Consider the following 19,284-nt stretch of genomic DNA (forward strand, 5'->3'; position numbering starts at 1 on the left):
TCTCTCTTAGTTGACTGGCCCCAGAGCCACTGAGAGCAGGATGTTCATTCACCACCCCTGACAGGGTGGATGGAAGAAATAAAAGACACTGTCTGCATTAAAGTGCTTTGCGGCACAGACCTCCTGAAACTTCCTCTCTCCAGCCCCCAACGCCCTTATTTTTAAGATTTAAACCTGTGTCTTTAACGAAAACGACCAAACGTACGATGGTTCCCCCAGCTGCAGGGCGAGGCCACAGGGGAAGCCAAGTTCCTCCTGAAGCAGGGACGGCTTGTTTATAACCCAACCCATGCTTCCACAGCGCTCTCCACTCTGCGCTGCCCCGCTGCTTAGAGGAAACGGAACCGACACATCTGTCCCATGGCCAGGAGCGGAGACCCCGGCTCCCCTTGCCCGAGAGAAGGCTGAAACTGGCCGGGTGAGACAGGCTCCCACTGCGGTGACCCCTCAGATTCCAGGTGCGAGGACCCCGCGTGCCCGCAACGGGATGCAGCCGGGCCAGGGCGCAGGCGCACTGAATCTCTGCATCATCTGCGGCTCCGGGCGCGGCCTGTTATTTCCCCTCTAGGACTCGCCTCTGTTTCCACTCTGACTAAGACTTGTTACCGGAGGGGAGCGTTATTAGTCAGCGCCTGGTAGGCGGGAGGCCCATGGAAAGAGAGGCTGAGAGAGAACCCAGCTGTGAGAAGAGGCCTGTAGTGTGGGGCGGCCCAGGTCTGGCCCACCCAGTGCGTCCCGGCCCCTCGCTTTAGAGCCTCTCAGCACGCGGAGGACGCCTCTGGTCCCGCACTGCTGACACCACCCCCGTTTTCCTTTTTATTTACAGATTATTTTTACGATTTTACTATATATATATATATATATATATATATATATATATATATATATATATATAACAAAAGTGATCTATGTTCTTTGAAGATAACATTTGAAAAATACAGAAAAGCCAGAAGAAATTAAAAAAAAAATCACTGGCAACCTTTATTAACACTTTGCATCTCATTTAGATTTAGTCACATTTTCTATCCAGGAACATGTGAAACCAGGAGCTGGCAAGGGCTAAGGCGTTTATTTATTCAACAGCATTTCCTGAGCTGCCTCACATCTTTTCTGCAATAGATCAGGCTATAAAGGAACGAAAGAAACGCATTAAAAAAAAAAAGCGCGCTCACAGAAGTTTCTTGAGCACCTAATCTGTGCCAGAAGCTGGTCTGGCTGTAGGGGCTGAGATGCAGGGTGCAGGGAACATGTGTCATGCAGGGAGCATCTTTGTCATGTGCACCTGATGATCTGCCAAGGCCCGTCAGGCCTCTGGTTGCTTTCCCACATCTGTATTCCTTCTGAAACCTGTGGGACCTCCCCTCGCCCTCACACATACACTTCTGTATAGTGAGTTGAAGGTAAAAGTTAGGCTGGTCTGAGACTGGCCACCCTGGTGGTGTCCTACCCTAGGCCTCTCACTCCACTGGGACCCTTCCTGGTTTCCTCCAGGGCAGCTTCAACCATGTACACGTGTGCTCCGAGAGTGTCTCCTGTGGAAACCAAGAGGACCTGCTGGCCTGCCTGATTATTCCTCAGTGGCCAGAACTTGGAGTCTCCTCTACACGCTGCCCAGGTTCTAAGAGCCTGGCCGATGAGAGGCAAGATCAGGCTCCTGGCTTCTTGGAAGATCACCACTGCCTGGGGCCAGGCCATCACAGCCAGTGGGCTGCCTGCTGGGGGCCAGGCAGCATTAGCAACTACTATGCCTGGCATCATGCTAGGTGTCCTGTTAACTAATTCTCTCTCTCTCAATTTACCACCCAAATAGAACTTTCAGCACACAGTTAAAAATAAAATCAGTGGTGTGTTGAAGTGGGCTTGTACCAGCTTTCGAGAGCCAACTGTGCAAGTCTCTCAACTTGTTTAGTGAGATCAAGGTGGTAGCTTGAAATCAACCAGACAGAAATGGGCAATTACACCACGGAAACAGGCAAACGCTACAAATCGGGTCTAGTCTTTTCTTTTGGAGAGCTGTGTTGTTAAACACTTACCAGTGAACCTCTGAACAAAGATGGGGAAAAAAGGGAAAAGCGAAACCACCTGCAATGACACCACCTTGGGATAACCACTGTTGGCATGTGAATATGTATCCTTCTAGACTTCCTTATGTGATAACATTATCTTAGTTAGTCCTCATAATTAACCCATGAAGTTGCCATCATCCCACTTTCCCGGGAAGGAAGCAAAGGTAAGAGATTCCCAAAGCAGTGATTTGTTAAGTAGGAAAAGATTCCTACTCGAAAGCCCATGCTTCCTCCTTAGCAAAAGGCCACGTCTTTTGTAAGAGTGAGATTCCACCTCGCAGATGAAGAAACCAGTTTGGAAGGGTTTCCTGGATGACTAATGGGTTGTCCCAGGCTCTGAAAGAGCCGCTGGACTTTGCACAGGCCTGGGGTCAGAAGAAGGGGTTTAGAGCACAGTGTTCTTTGCTGTGCAACCTAAGGGAAGGTGCCCAACCTCTCTGAGGGTCAGTTTCCTCATCCATGAAATGGCTCACGGTTCCTGCCTCACGGGGTTGCTACGATGGCTTGGAAAAGCTACCTGGCCTTGTATTTTCTTCCTCTAGGGATTTGGGAGAGCATATGGGGAAAGCCTGAATCAAGATCTTCTCCCCTGTTTTTCAAAACTAGCTCATTCTCTCTCCAGTGGGAGAGTTCTTGCTCCAGGCAGCACATTCTTTGATTTTCCTTCAGGACCATTCACAGGTGGTCTCCTCGGGACCCTGGGGGTCCCCTGACCTGCAGGATTTCCTGTGGGAGCAAGTGTACCATCGTACATGTGTGTGGAAAGATGAGGGCTGAGAGCCATTGGGATAGCGCTCTCTAGAGCTCTAGAGCTGCCATTGGATCTGGAGAAAACGTGCAGAAAGATGATGGGACTCTGCCCAGTTTCAAACACGTGGTTCAACCATCTCTCAGACAGACAAAGCCACGCCTATCTGTTTTGCCCCATTTTGCAACTGCAAACGAATCAACTGTAGGTCAGATACGATGCCAGCCCTGCTACAGCAGTCAGAGGTGACCTCAGTCATCCTCCTGGGCTGATCATAAGCAAAGCAAGAGCACCCTCCATAGCACCATTTTGCAGAGGAGGTTGGTATTTTTTGGTTTCTATCCCACCCCCTGTACACATATGCATACCTATCTTATCTGTCTTTCTATCCACCCATCTATCTATCCATCCATCACCTATTGTTGGAACATGTCCATTACACTCTAATATGTTCTGTTCTATTCATTTTTGTTTCATCTATTCTATTTCATTGAAAAAAAATGCTCACTGAGATCTTGAAATCAATTTCCTGACCCTTTAATGGGTCACAACTCAAAGTTTAAAAAACATTCTTTGAGGCAATCCGGTGAGTTAGGGGCTGAGCCTGAGAGTTAACTGGGGATTTATAGAGGCCCAAGCTGGTCCTCAGTGGTCACCTGGGAGTCTGAAGCCATGAACTGAATCATTAGTCATTAGCTATATGCTGAACCCCATGGTGCCAGCTCACAGGCATTGATCGTATCTCTTGCTCGCTCTGCACTCAGTGAGGCAGGTCGGGGCCTGAACCAGCCACGGCGGGACTTATACTCACCACCGGAAGTGGCATCCTCTACAGACCAGGCTGCTTCTCCTCAAGAGCTGGTTGTGAAAACATTCACCAGCACACTACTGACTAGCACCCACTGTGGCATCACTCTTCCCTGGATCAACTTCCCTAGTTATAGAAAAGGAGAAAATGAGGTTTGATGCAGAAAGGCTCTTGTGAACTTGGGAGGATTATATTAAGAATCCTTATATTAATGTACAAGTATGGTAATGGTATCGATCATTAACCTAGGAACAAATAAACCACAGAGCCAGGTAAACATGTCGATTACTTTCTGTATCAGATGAGCACAAAAAGGCTGCAACTTATCCAGCTCTGGTGGTGAGAAGAGGGCGTGGGGGAATGGAGACTTAAGTTACTCGAGTTCTTTCCACTGTCTGTCAATTTAATGCTTCCTCCTTAGACATTATTCACGCAGATTATTCACAGATTAGTCTCAAAGTATTAAAGTAATGCTGCTTACAAATGTATCACACGTAGGCTATTCTCAGTGCCCCTATTTAAAGCAGGCAGGCCCTTCCTTCTCCTCCTCCTTAACTTCTGGTAGAATTCTCACCTGTGGCCGAGTCAGTTGTCAATAGCATTCATGTTTTATCGACTTATGGCATCCTCGGCCTCCTTCCCGACAGCACGTAGGTTCCCACAGGCCTTGTCTGGCTTCACCTCCCCTGAACACCCCTTTCCCTCACCACCACCCTACTTCCCTCTCCTCTCCCAGATGGCAGAGGAGGGACGGAGGGGCAGAGCCCAGCCAGGGTGGAGGAAGAGGTGACAGAATGGTTCCTATGAAGGTAGAAAAATAACTCTGATTTCCTGGTGTAGTTTATTAACTGTTTCTTAAGTCGATACTGAAAAAGAAATGGGCAAAATGGGAGGAGCAGTTTGTAAACAGCTTTCTGAGGGGACCACTTCTGACAAGTAAAGTTGTGAGTGTATACACTATCGTTGACGTCCAGTATTCACCTGGTGAAAATGGCTGCTGTTAAGGAAAAGGCAGGGTGACATGTCCAATTCACCATTTGTACGGGACCTGGGTGGGAAGATGGCTGGTTTTGCAGATTCAGGATCAAACTTGATGCTGTGTGCTTTTGAATTTGCCCCTGGACACCTTCCAGAGTGCGAGATGTCAGCATCGCAAAGCAACAACTGGTGAGAGCAAAAAGATGAACAACTTAGGAAAGAGTGAGTACGGACTGATTGCTTCCTTTTGCAAGCGGGAACACCAAGTGAAGAATCAGCGGCACAGAGAAGCGGCAAGAAGCACACTCGCTTTGAAGGGAGTGGGACAGCTTATCAGCAATTGGTGATGCTCGCTGTAGACGATCCCGCAGTGGGAAAAGGAAGATGGCAAAACAGACAACTTTGAATTTTAGTTTCTTGGGAAAAAAATAACGCCCCAGAAAATGGCCTCAGGTTTTCCCCAGTCTTTTCCAGGGTTGTGAAACCATCCTGGTTGCTATAGGAATTAGGAAAATGTCAAGGTAGCATACGCCTCTGGTATAACAACAATTTCATAGAATTTTAAAATTATGCTTCCCTTTTTAACCGACTCTAAAAAAAACATTGTAATGAAAAAAATTGAGATTATGTTTATGTAATTTCAACATATTGAGCCCTTTCCAGGGAGGTAAATGAGAGCATCTGCCCCTAGAGGGTAATGGATCCACAGACCTTGGTAGGACCTGCAGATGCGACGGCCCTGTGAAGATGGCTGGATGGCAGGTACCACTGGACTTCCCTGGCAAACTGTCAGAAAGATGAGCTGGTGGCTGGTAGTGGTTTTGATTTGTGGGCTTCCATTTACATAAACTCAGACAGGGGAAGTTATTGGGAAGAACAGTAGCCGTGGTTCAAAGGACACACATGACTGCCTCTAAGCAGATCCCAATCCGGACATGGAAGGGCACCTACAAAAATGATGTGTGCCTCCTCCAGAGAAGCACCTTTCACACCAGGAGAGGCTGTGATTAAGATTAAGATTAATCTTAACATGCTCATGATACAGTTTTTATTAATGTGTCTTTTCTCTCTGCTGGTGGAGTTTTCAGCTGCATTTTAATCACTTATGTCAAATAAAAAGAGTGAGGGGGTATAAAAAGCCTTTCTCCTTTGCTCTGACAGCACAAGTCTATGTGTTCCCCAACTCCCAAATCTCCTTAAATTCCTAGAACAAAACAACGTGGGGTTTTCAAAGCAATGACCTCAGACCTGATGCCTCCCACTCCCCAGCAGAATGTTGAACTCCCCTCGAGGGAAATTAAAAAAAAAAAAAAAAATGCAGTCACTTTCCGTTTTTCAGATCTCTGATAACCCAGGGCCTGACTGTGAAGGCTTCAAAAACAATGAAATCTGGAAACGGAAACTGAAACAGGACTAGAAAAGCACATAGCACAGTGAGCAGCATCAGTGAGGGTAGGCAGGCGGCGTGCGCGGGCGGCAGGCACAGAGCCTTTTTTCTCTTATAAACCAAGGACTCCAAAGGCCCCAGCATCTTCTGGCTGTGGCTGGGCCACGAGGCACTCCCTTCAAGGCTGGAGCCAGGCGCTAGGTCTGGGAGCAGGTGGAAGCTCTCCAGTCTGCCGCATGAACCATCCCCTCCGACTCCCCATCCCAACCCACCCACAAACGCCAACCAGCCCAGGTGGCCACATGAGGCAGCCCCTCCCTCCTTCCCCAGGACCCACATTCATGGTGTATTCAAGCAAGCTGGCTGCACTTGGGTCTGGGGTGTTCCCCAGGCCAACCCTTCCCACCAGCCTCCCCTCCGGCTCCCACTCAGACCCCACAGAACTCCCACCCCCTGGCACAAGGAGGTAAGACAGACAGGATGCAGCTGGACCCGTGGGGTGACTGAGGCCCAGAGTTTGGGGAAGAAAAAAAAAAAACAAAACCTAACAGAGGTGTGCCTTATAAAATGCAGAGCCTGAGAGCTGAGCTCTGGGGTCAGGCAGCCTTGAGATCAAATCCTGATTGTGGTGGTTGGCATACCCCTCTAAGCTTCTGTTTCCTCATCGGGGATTAGACAACATATTTGTGGAGGGGTTGGCACACTGTAAGGATGTCAAACATATGCTGCATTATCATCTATGACTTTCTTTCTGTCTCTCTAATTCACTCATCCACTCCTCTGGGAGGCCTCCTTTGACACGCCCAGAGGGGAGGCAGGGTCTCCCTCCCTCCCTAGCGGCATGCCCTCAGCCACGTGACCAGAGCTTTCCTAAGGCTGCACTGGAGTCATTCACTGGTTTACACCTCTCTCACCAGACTGGGATCTTCCTGAAGACAGGAATCATGACTTACTGCCTTTCCTGTGTCCATAGTCAAACAGTGCGGCATATGGTGGCTGCTGAATAAATGTCAATAAGCTAACGAGGCTGAAGTTCCCAAGAAGCTGATTTACTTTCCATATTCCTTCATTTTCTCTTCTGTCAAAGTGGCAAGTGGTAAATGACAATACATTGTCCTATAGTATCCACACTGCGTAATCCATTTAGATTACGAGGTCAATAATTGTCTGTTCATTCTTTGAGCTCCTTGGAAGACACGTGCTACCTGAAGTCAAGACGGAGGCGTGCTCGGGTGGCCACTGTAGCGCAGACATGGTTAATTCCCACCCCCACTGTGCCAGGACCATGAAGGCTGGCAACTTCCTCCTCGGGCAAACATGGCTACTCCCCGCCCATTCCCAGCCATGGCCCCCTCAAAGCCAGTGTTTGGGGTGGGCTTAGGGTGTTTCTGGGATGCTCCCTCTGGCCCTGTTTTCTGTTTCCTCACCTGGGGCTGCAATGTGTCTGGTACATCAGGACAGTGGGTGAACCTGGAAGATCTAGACTCCTTCCACCTCTTCCTGTTTTAGCTCTGTCCTGCCTGACCCTGGACCAGCACAGCAGGCAGGCTCAGCCCAGGACACACCGAGCCATCTGAGCCCCATGTAGCGGAGGATCTGACTGGCTGGCCAGCCAGTGATGACCCCGGAAGCCAAGAGAATCATTCTGCAAAGGGCTCCCCTTTGCCTATGCCTGGCTTAGGCAGCAGTGCCGACCATCTGCCCCTAAATAGGGTCCCCAGGGATGTCAATGCAGCCCTGACTCTCTCTTTTAAGCAGCTGCAGGGACACCCAGGCTCCTCCCTGTCCAGCAGACATATCTTTGTCCATCATTCCAGCCTGGTCAGCTGGTGGCTTGTGGCCTGACATCCCCACCTCTGGCCCTCAGGACAGATGAGGAACACATAACCACTTTGGTGGGTTGCTAAGTCTTGCTAAGGTAACCTGGCTAAAGCAATTCTTACACAAGGGTTGCTTGGCCTTAGAGACGAGCTGCATGGACAGGACACCCCTGTTTGCCCCTCACCAAGTTGGCCCCTGAGCCCTGGCCCAGCCGGGGAGAAGTTCGGGGAGAAGAGGACAGTATGGGTACAGCATGTTTGAGAAGGGCCTGGAAGTAAAGACTGTACAGTTCACCATGACTCAGTTAGAGAGAGAAAAGAAGCATCAACGTATTGGGGGAGATTCTAGTCTCTTCCCAGGCTTTCCTGCCTAGTGACACTTAAAGAGTAGACAAGTGGAGGGGCCAATGATGCCCTGGAAAGGTCACAAGTCGCTGCACACTCCCTTCCTTCCCAGGCTCTCCCGCCTGGGTCATTTAAGCTTCAGCAGTCACTTAAATCTTTACACCAACATTGTCGCCTACTTGAGAACCATAGTTGGTATAATATTTGCTTTCACAAAATCAGAAGGGCCCCTGGCATCTGCCCTTGCCTCTTCTTCAGCAGGCCTTGCTTTGTGTCTTTGGAATAGGCTTTTCCTCCCCTGAGCCTTCCTGGTGAGAGAAGTTTAAGAAGCTTGTCTGTGAGGCCAGTTTCCAGCCAATTCGGGACGACTCCTCCCACCTCCGTCCTGGGGCATCTCCTGGGTCCAGGTTAGGTCTCCTGGCAGAGTCTGTGATGCCTTCTCTCTTTCCACCTCCACCCAAAAGAGATCTCTGAGGAGGAGGTGGGGGCCATCTTTCAGGAAAGGGGCCAGCAGGTTTGGGGATGAGGACGTGGTGACCCACACAGGACGTTCTTCCTTACAAGACGTGCTATGATCAAAGAGAATTTCCAGACTGAACAGAATGGTTGTTACTGAGAACAACTTAAATGGGTTGGGGAAATCAATAAAAACGTCTCCTCCGGTGTCTTTTCATACACAATGGTCCACTTTCCTGTTGTGGCAAGCTGAGTCTGAAGGATGGACTAACTGGTCCCCTAGTTCCCTTCCGGCTCTGCAGTTATGATGACTGGTCCGTCAGGGAGTGTGTCAGGAGAAGAACGCGTGTGGCAGTGGGGAGGAGGGGGAGGAGGCCACACCCGTGTTACAAGGGAAATCCTTGGAAAAGGTAAATAGAGCACAAAATCTGAGTGGTTTATTCTTAAGAGGAGTTAGTGAGGGCTGCCTGCCCATCTACTTATCTACCTATAGAGATAATACCCACATAGATGATAGCATCTGTATCATTAAAAAAATTTATTATTGTATTATTTAATTATTTTATTTTAGCAGTGGGAGGAGGTAATTAGGTTTATTTATTTTTAGAGGAGGTACAGGGAATTGAACCCAGGATCTCGTGCTTGCTAAGCATGCACTCTATCACTTGAGCTATACCCTCCCCACCCTATTATCTGTATCATTTCTATCTATCAGTCATCTCTCTAGATCTATCTATTCTATCCCTATCTCTGTCTATATCTCATCTACCTCTCTGTCATATCTGTCACATCCACCTCTCTGTCATACCTGTCATATCCATCTCTATCTCATCTATCACCTCTCACCTTTTTATCTCTCTCTACTATTTCTCTTCCTGTGTTGGGAAGCATTATAGTTTTGAGCACCAAGTGGTTCTGAGATGGACTTAACTCGGTCTCAGTCTGGTTTTTTGCTACAAATGCTCCATTTTGGGGTGACAAGGGTGAGATACGGCTTTAAAAATATAAATAAAAATCTTAAAAATTAAATTTAAAAAAGAACCTAGACAATGGCCAAAAAAAATCAGCTGGTTTTCAGGGGCTGCACCGTGAACCTCACGAGAGCACGGACTAAGCCTCATGCACAGCTCCATCTCCCCCATTTCCAGCACAGGAGCCAAGCAGGAGTCTGAATCGAAGCCCTCCCCGAATCCAGCCTTCTCTCTGAAACCTGAATAGACTGTAGGCTTTCAAAAGACGCTGCTCTGAGCACCCCTACGCCTGCCATCTTGCTTCTTGAGACTCATGGGCCTAGAGGAAAAGAAAACCAAGAGCCCAGGGCAAAGGGACATGGTGGGTCTGGGGTCCCCTGAGGTCTGTGGGAGTCAACCATGCGGACTGAGGCCTCTCACAGCCCTGCTCCAACCAGAACCATGACGGGAGCAGCACTTCCATGAGGCCCTCAGTCACTGTCTAGAGGTAAACTCAGAAACTGTCTGGAGGGGCCAGACGGCATCCACCTCAGAGACCCTCCACCCATCCCAGAACAGCAATCTGGGCGAGTCCTTGGATGAGGACCACGCTGAGAGCAGAGTCCAGAAGAAGCCCACCAGCAGCGCCTCCTGAATGCGGGAAATGTGACACTTTTAAAGGCATAAGCAGAGGCCTCCAGGTGACGCCCTGCAGCAGGCCTCAGCTACCAGGTTATTGCTACAGATGCCACCGGAACATGCGGCGGAGAGTGCAGGGTCACGAAAACGCCCACCCAGAAAGTTGAGGACACGCAAACCCCCGCTCAGCGATGGGGGTCCCATTAATGCTCCGCCTGCAGATTCGGGGATGAAGAGGCTCAGACTCAGCACCAGTCAGACTGTGGCCAGGCACGCGAGGCAGTCCCAGTGCTTGGTGGCCCTGTGGGGTCCCACGACAGTGGGGAGCTGAGTCCTACTCAGAGGGTCTATGGTAAGGGATCTCTGGGTCCTGTGGCTCCTGTCAGTGGCTTTGAGTGCAAAGCAGAGTTGGGTTACCCGTAACTGGCAAAGAAGCGGCAGCGATATTTTTTTCCCTTTTGTCAAGGCTATGGAGCCCCACATGTGCCCTTTAAGATTACAATGATCACCCAGATGATGCTGCCAGAGCTCAGAGGTAAACGTGCCATTTGGCTCTGTTATGAGAGGCATCCACTTGGCATAGCCAGAGGGCAGTGGTGAGAACTGCTTAATGCCCCTAGGAATCAGTGTCCGAAGCACTCAAGCCATCGGGACAGCCAGACTGCAGGAAGTGGTGGACAGATATCCCAAGGCATCCCCCTGGGAAAGGGGTGCCTATGGGGCAGGGTTGGGGCAGAGCCACTCCAGCTGGACCTACCATGGCAGCAGTGCTTGTAAGGGACAGGAAGGACCTTTGCTCTAAGAAAACGAAGAGGTGCTGAGCATCCTCACATCCAGGCTTCTCAAATCAGTCACACTGACTTGGCAACCATGCAGATGTGCTGGTGGTGGCCTTCTGAGCACTGTGGCCAAGGAAGAAAAAAATCCACCATAGAGAGGATTACAGAAACCTATTTTAATGTAATGGAAAAAAGGATCGATCAGCTGGAGGAGAAAAATCACAGTGTCTTCAATCACAAATCAAGCATGAAGCTAGTTCTGAGCCCGGGGAGAAAAGGGAGATAGACTCTCAGCGAGGTTCCTGAGGCTCTGGGATCCAGCCCTGCCCCCAAGTCCCAGGTTCAGTTGCTCCCACGTCCTCCCCCATCACTGCCCCTCCTTTACCCTAATTCCATCCTCACCGAAGTCCTGCACATCCTTTCAGGCCAGCTTGACTGAGACCTATTCCAGGGAGCCTTCCCTGCTTCCCACAGAGACAATTACTTTTCTCTGTATTTGAACAGTTCCTTGCGTTTACCCCTGCACTTAGCCCACTGTACTGGGGGCTTACGGATAGATATACCTATCTGCCCCCATTTGTACGCTGATGTTTTATATACTGACTCAGACATTTAACAGTCAAACGTTAAGATGGTCAGAAACACGCTCAAATGCTTAAAGGAGTGCCAATGCCTCAACGGCCTTACTTTGGACCAAGGGACCACATAGGAGACAGTGGGGGCAGCTGTGGGGCAGTGGGATAAGCAACTAATTCCTGCTCTGCCTTGAGCCGGCTGTGCAACACTGGGCAAGCCACAGGACCTCTCTGGATTTGCCTTTCCGGTTCTGGAAAAGAGTAGTCATTTCCTCCCCACAAGATTGCTGGGAGGATTAAATGGGGTAACTTATGCCAGTGCCAGGATTTTATAGGTACTCAAATGTCCATGAAATTGAACTGAACTGTAGCCTGAACTGAACTAAGTCAAAAGCCAAAGACTTGCAGAAAAACATTATTTTACAGAGACAGCTCAGTGTCATGCTTAGAAGGCAGGCTCTGGAGTCAGCCTGCCTAGATTTTACTCCTAGCACCACCTCCTTGGAAAATTCCTTTGGGCCTCAGTTTCCTCATCTACAAAATGGGGATGGTAACATTAGGCCAGCTGTCAGTATAAGATGGGGCAACACACATTCGATGTCTGGTGGTTGGGATGCTGTCAATATACGTTAGCTATTACTATGATTTGGAATCTAATTTTGCAAGATGGGACTTTAAGAAAACAACCCTGTTTCACTGGGAGCAAAACAGTGAGTGATGAGAATAAAATTATTATGTTAAAAGCCACCGGATCTTGCACTTTCAGTCATCAAAGCCATAGGGTGAGTAAACAGTCAATGAGGGTTTCTTAAAGTGTGACTATTACCTGTAATTTGGTGGCCGAATATAGACTGACCTTGTCTCAGATCTATAGAATGAGATTCTCTAGGAGTGGAGCCCAAAAGGATGCACTTTAAACAAGTTCCTCAAGGGATGTGATAAACCCAAACAATCTGTCCAATCACTGTCCAGGAAACTACTAAAGGGGAGACACTCACCGGTACATCCAGTGTTAGTTGGCTCATATGAAACCTCTTGCTGGTTAAAAGGTTCTGCCGGCCAAGGGGGAGGAGTTTTCTGTACATGTAGGGGTGCCACTGTGGGTACCCCTGGCATGTGGCTTGGTGTGCTCCTCTTAGGTACCTCTGCTTGTAAGCTCTTTGGAACTATGCATCAGAGACATGGTCCAGTGGTGAGCTGGAGTAACTGTGTGCCTCTCTTCCCAATTCCACATTTAGTGACTTCACATTGGTCGTTTGAAATTCACCATAGTGGGTGTATTAACATCTCGGCAAGGCTTCCAAATCAAGGCTCTTAAATTCGTTCAGAGAGCCGGTAGACCAGCACTCCACCAGTTCTTATCCATAATAAAGTTCCATTCTGGAACCTAAACTCTGTGGAAGGTGGTCTAGGGCACTATATTTAGGTCCTTGGATTGACTGGGGCCAGGTAAAGCCTGGCTTCTGAAAACCCACCTAAAAAATGATGCTAATGGTGTTTGGGTATTCTAGTTCTCGAGGTTTGGCTCAGGAGAAGACCTCCTTTGTGCTCTGTGGTTAGATCCTAAACCCAGCACTGGGCTGGCTATCCAGCAGATCGCAGTCCTGATACCCCGGGGGAGAGGAATCAAGGTGTGGATGCTTCAGGGCCAAGCCCTCATCACCACTGGAAAAACACCCCTGTTCTCCCGAGGGCTGCCCAGTGGCCAGCAAACCTGCAGGGAAGCCATTTATAACATCCAGGCAGAGCAGAGTTCTGCAATAAATTTCTCTCTCATTCCCTAGAATAGGGCTTCAGATATAGGGGTGGCCCCGCTAAGCTTCAGCCCCAATCCCCAGCGTGCTGTTCAGACACCCCCAGCTGACTTTCCAAAGGTCACCCATTAAGAGCCGTAAGCCCTGCATTCGGCCCTGTTTCAGCAGATACGGCCGTGGGAAACACACACTTTTCCTCTGAATTCCTGCATTCAGGAATTAGGTGAGTCAGGGGGAACTCAATCCAATTTCTCAGTAAATCCTACTATGCTCTAGAAGGACACAGTTTGAAAAATCTATTTTTGTGCTTTTATTTACTTAAGGTCTGCATGCCTGGGGAAGCTTTTTCATAGTGCCATCAAACTGCTTCTCACTTACCAGAAAAAAAAAATCACCCACCTTCCTGGAACACTATCAGCCCCAGCACCGCAGTGCAGCCTGCTCCTCCAGCCCCCGCAGGCCTGCAGCTGGCCTCCCCAGCACAAATGCCATCGGCAGCCCTGGGGAGAGCGGTTTTTAAGAAGAGGCTTTCCCAAAGCAAGTGCAGCTCTGGGCGCTCAGTTTCCAGTGGCAGGAGGCTTCCTCTAGCACCCTGCACAGCTGTCCCCTTCCAGGGCTGCCCAGGGTGCGTGTATTTTTGTTTTCCTGGTATAGATGCTGTGTTCAATCCAGATGAACAGCCTGTCTCTGTGGGGTCTGCACCTGCTTTTTTAGAGGCTTCCCTAGTAAACTGCTAGGGGCAGGGCCAGGTCTCGTTGGACAGTCTCATCTTTCCAGAAGGACCAAATGCTCGGATCAGAAGATACATGTGCTCAGGGCGTGGTAAACTTAGACCTGGTCTCCAATCTACCTCTGTGTCAAATCTGCCCAGTTGGGTCACCATCTTCAAAGAAGACTCTTAACTGGACCCCAGTGCAGGTCACACACCACACTCTCCAGCTGCAAGCAGTGGTGGGTCTTAGAGGGGCCCCAGACACTGTCCTGGGAGGCTGGGGAGGGTGGTGATGGAGGGGTAAAGGCACATATACCACAGGCCCTTTCCAGGAACAGTTGAAGAGCCCCTCTTCTCTGCCCTGGCTCTTTCCTCAGCTTCCCTGGGGCAATCACCCCAGGGACCCAGATCCCATCCAGCAGAGGGACAACTCCGGCCCTGGCTGTTGAGAGAAGATGACCGTATCTGGGGCTTCAGACCTCTTCAGTCACTAATTTGTCAAGGCATAAGACCTCTCTGGGTCCCCAAAGTGCCCCGGCCCCCGTCTCCCCCAGTGAAACAAGGCTATGGGACGAGGTCTGTGGCAGCATCTCTCACTTTTAAGGTACAGATTCTTGGCTTGTAGCCAGACGAACTGAATTAGAAATTCTAGGAGTGAGTCCCAGGAATCTGTATTTTGAAACAATACAAAGCTTCTCAGGGGAGTTTGATGTAGCAGATCAACCCAATACTGGGCTAGACTCCCCCAAAGGTCCCTTCCCATAAAAACAGTATCATTTTAAATGGTTTCACCCAGTTACGAGCCGAGAGGGGGAAGGGAAAGCATGGGAGTGAGACTCATCTGTCGACCTGCCTCCCCAGCAAACAGAGAAAGGGCCTGAATACTGTCCCCTCTCTGGTCCAGCTGAGTGGCCACCAGCCAACCACAGATGGCAGCTCAGAAAGGGGCCACCGCAGGGGAGGGATGGGTGGAGCCCTGGTTAGGTTTCAGCCCCACCTTACCCTCTAGTAGACAGGACTCCTTTGGTGAGAAGAGGAAGAGGAAGAGGAAGAAGGCGGCCTTCAGCCAGGGCACCTGGGCCCAGCCATGCCCCTGAGGCCAGACAGGCATGGCCCAGGTCTCCTTTCTGCCCTGGAGGCCCTATCAGGTCCCCTAGGCTGCCTTTCCTGCACTGATGTGCCTTTCAGGATGAGTGACAGCCGGGCTGAGCCCAACTTGACCCAGAAAAAGGCAACCCTAACCCCTTGATGTGAAAAGACAGAAAGGGCCTGACTGTCTCATCTCTACAAAAGCCTGATGAAAGGGGCCTCCCGAAGAGCCAGCACAACCCACCCCGTTACCAAGGTAAGATGCAGAAACAGTGTTAAGTTCGGAGAAGAGCGGAGCTCTTGTTGGAGATGAACAGGAACTGTGCCCCCTCCTTCCACCCCAGAGGAGATAAGCCTCCATTCCAAGTCACAAGGCAGGGGCAGGACTTCCGGGGCAGCCCTATGAAACCACTGACATGCCAGCCTGACGTTTCTACAAACACTGATGCCATGTGGTAGGTGCCGGCCAGGGTCTGGCCTATGCTAGAATCTTAAGAGGAAGATTTATTGATAAAATAATATTATTGAAAACAACATCCATCACTGCAGCCAACATTTCCTATTATTTATTTATTCCCTGGGAGGCACTGCGCTAAGGGCTTTACACTGATTGCTTCATTTAATTCTCACAGTAGCCCTGCAGGGGTGACAGTCTCTCCGTAGAGTATCTCCAACCAGTATCTCCATCCACATAAAGATAAGGAAATAAGGAAACAGAAGCTCAAAGAGGGTAAGCTATTTGCTCCCTGGTTCACAGCTTGGAAATGGTGGAGCCCAAATGTGAACGCTGGTCGGCTGGCTGATTCTCCATGCCCAGGCCATCCTCCCTTTCCAAAGCAGATGGTGGCTCGAAGGAAAGGAAACTGTGGGGAAGTGACAGGAACTCCGAGGTTGGTTATAAGCAAAGACCTGTGGAGGAGCTTTTACCAAACATCCAGGGACTGATGTAGTGTGGAAGCAGCACCATCCACCCGAGGGTGTGGCCGGGACAACGTGCACTCTCAAAACGATGAACAAGCCAGACAGAAGAACATACTGTTATCATGAACAGCTAATCTGTGCGCGACAGCCAGAGGATAGGACAGCATGAAGTGACGGGAGAACCGAGCAGAACAGGTAGAAAGGGCCAAGGGAGCCAGGGGAGGGAGTAGTGAACTGGGCGGAGGTGGCAGGTGGTTGCTTTTGGAGGATAATTTACATGGACAGGAGGGAGGATCTTGGAGGGGGCCCCTGGTGCTGAGAGGCAGGAAGGGGGACACTCATGCCTCCTGTGTGTACACACACAGCTGATGGCACCTGCGCCATCGGGGTATTGAAGGTGATTCGGTGCAGGAAAGAGGAGATTGCCACCCACTGCCCTGATCAGCTCACAGACCCATTCATTCATTCATTGATTCATTCATTCAACACTGATTTATTGCCATTACTATATGCCAGGCACTGGGGTTCAGAGAGATGAATGAGATAATTCCTGCCCTTAAGGAGCTCCCAGTCATTAAGGGGAGCTGGCCCACGAGACGGTATGACATGTGATAAACAGGGAGCGTACAGAGTAGGGCAGCAGCAGAGGGTGGAAGTCTTCCCCAGGGGACCCCAGGGGTGAGTCCTGACAAATGAGGAGTCTCCAGGCAGGCTAGGGTGGAGGGGTACCTCAGGGAGAGGGAGAGCAGAGGAGTGAGATGGTGTGACCTGTTCAGGGTGCCTCAGGTAGGTGAGCACAGGAGAGATGAGGATGCCGGGAAGAGGCGCGGAGGTGCGGAGGTCAGACTTCACTCTGTGTGTGTGTGTGTGTGTGTGTGTGTGTATGTGTGTCTGGAGGAGAGTATGGCGAGCAGAGATGGAGTGGGTGTTTTGGAGGTGATGCTGAGCTTGCTGGGACAAGCCTGGAGGTGAGGAGGCTGCTGCACTGGTCTAGGGGAGGGTGCTGGTGTCTGACCTGGGGGCAGAGCCTGCAGGGATAGAGAGGATGAAGGATCCAGGAGACTGTTCGCACTGACCCTCTGTGGGAAATGACCTGTAGCTTTCTGGCTCAGGATACTGGGAGGAGGGAAAGGCAGACAGGAATACAGCAGGAGGGCATGCACGGTGCTAGGGACTGAATGACGACCGCCCAGACTCAAATGTGGACAGCCCAACCCCACTCCACATGATGGTGTTTAGAGATGGGGCCTTTGGGAGACAGGTTTAAAGGAGACCATGAGGATGGGGCATGCATGGTGGGATTAGTGCCCTTGTAAGGAGAGGAAGAGACACCAGGGCTCACTCTCCCTCTGCCATGTGAGGATCCCACGAGAAGGCAGCTGTCTGCCAGCCAGGAAGAGGGGACTTGCCACGCTGACACTCTTATCTAGGACTTCCAGCCTCTGCAACTGTGAGAACTAAGTTTCTGCTGTTTAAGACACCCAAGCTACGGTATTTTGTCTGGCAGCCTGAAGGACTGAGACAGAGGGGGCCAGTTATATTTGTTTTGTAACCTACTGAATTTGAGCAATTGATTTGCAGTCCAAGAGGCAAGCTGGGGGCACAGAAAGACGGAGATCGTTGTGGGCATGTAGATCTTCGGGAATGTGGTGGGGGTCAGACTCTGAAATGATGCTGTGGACAGCAGGCCTGAGGGTGGAAAGTAGGGAACCCCAACCAGGAAGGGACAGAGGAGGGAAAGAGGCTGGTGCAGGAGGCTGAGAAAGGACGCTCACAGAGAGGGATGCTCAGAGAGGCAGGCAGTGAGCCACAAGAAGGCACCGAGGAGGACACAGGCAAAGGAGTCCAGTGCAAAGACACCTCAAGTAAGAAAACGGTGCAAAGCATCAGATGACTCTGACAACGAGGAGCAAAAGCTATCTGGAGGGCAAGGTGAGGTGTGGAAGCCAAGTGGCCACTGCTGGAACAGGAACAACCAAGGAAGTATGATTGGTTTACACATATTTGAACAAGGTTGGCATCTGCAAGGGGCCAGGAGAGGCTTCTTTGCCCTTCTGGGGTCTTTGCCTGGCCTCCTGAGCTCCATCGCTCAGCCACGCCCCCTGTACATGGGAGACCCCGTCCCCCTCTGCCCAACCCGCCGCCACAGGTGCCCTCGAGCTGCCCGCAGTGATAGCAGTTAGCAGGGTGCCGACCGTGAGCCTGACACCGCGCTGCTTCACAGATGTCGCCTCAGTCTCCTGAAGGAGCTCGTAAAGGAGGCTCACTCAGGCCCAGTTTACAGGTGGAGAAACTGGGCCTCGGACAAGTGAAGTTACCTGCCTGTAGTCACACTGCTAGTAAATGGGTCAAAGTCCACTCTACACCCCGTCTCTAAAGGACCTGTCTCATTAATGTCTTCCTTGAAAGAGCCGCCCCCTACAGACCCTGCACACTCCCATCTGTGGAAAGAAGAGCCCACGCCTTCGACAGCCACTCCTGAGGCAGATCTTTGCAGAACGACCCCCATGCGTGTGCTCTCCTGCAGATGCACGTCCCTCCATGTTCCCTTCCCACGTGATTCTGGGCTGTCATGGACCTCGCTTTGGCTAATGGGACAATGGCGCATGTGACACAAACACACATAAAGTACTTGTGCCCTGGGGTTTGCCCTCTTGCTGCTCTTTGGCACCCTGACACCTCACGTGAAGAAGCCCAAGTTGGCCTCCCATAGAACGGGATTGACCAGCATCCTAAGCACCAGACAGACAGGCACGTGAGGCCACTCTCGACCATCCAGCCCCAGCTGAGCCGTCCACACCAGAGAAACCACCCTGATGACCCGCAGAATCATGATAAGTGTTGTTTACTGTCTTCAGCTATCAAGTTTTGGGGTGGTTTGTTTCACAGCAAAAGCTGAAAGTCTTGAAAGAAGGCCCAAACTAGCTTCTCCTTCGAGCTCTGAAGCAGTGGTGGTGAATCCTAGGATCTCTGCAGACTCTGTCAGCAGTGGGAGAACCACTCCAAGACTACAACACCACCCTCGGCCTGGAGGGGCCTTGGGCTCCTGGAGGGAGAGGGGAAAGGGACAGTCTTCTGGTTACCTCCCCTCAAGGATGAACACTGGGCCTGCCCCCAACCAGCAGGCGGCCCCTGGCAGGTGCCAGGTTATTTGGGGACAAGGTGACACAGTTGCATGCCTCTGCCATACTGTCCCCAGCCTAGTGTTTTTCCACTGACGAGAAAGGAAGGAGATCATCTCTTTAGTGAGCACTACT

At 50.6% G+C, this 19,284-nt stretch overlaps 1 protein-coding gene across 7 annotated transcripts in view; it reads right to left on the reverse strand.

The window, feature by feature from the left end:
- Window positions 1-19,284, reverse strand: part of ATXN7L1 (ataxin 7 like 1) — a 218,317-nt gene that overhangs the window by 140,917 nt on the left and 58,116 nt on the right. The window contains exon 1 of one of the 7 annotated variants that reach the window (XM_032484202.1): window positions 9,720-9,723. The exons of the other annotated variants lie outside the window; for them this stretch is intronic. The gene's annotated coding sequence lies outside the window, so the exon portion shown is untranslated. Of the gene's footprint in view, window positions 1-9,719; window positions 9,724-19,284 lie in introns of those variants that run through there. 7 annotated transcript variants of the gene reach the window in all.

Source organism: Camelus ferus, chromosome 7 (assembly GCF_009834535.1).
Source record: "Camelus ferus isolate YT-003-E chromosome 7, BCGSAC_Cfer_1.0, whole genome shotgun sequence".
NCBI classification, from domain to species: domain Eukaryota; kingdom Metazoa; phylum Chordata; class Mammalia; order Artiodactyla; family Camelidae; genus Camelus; species Camelus ferus.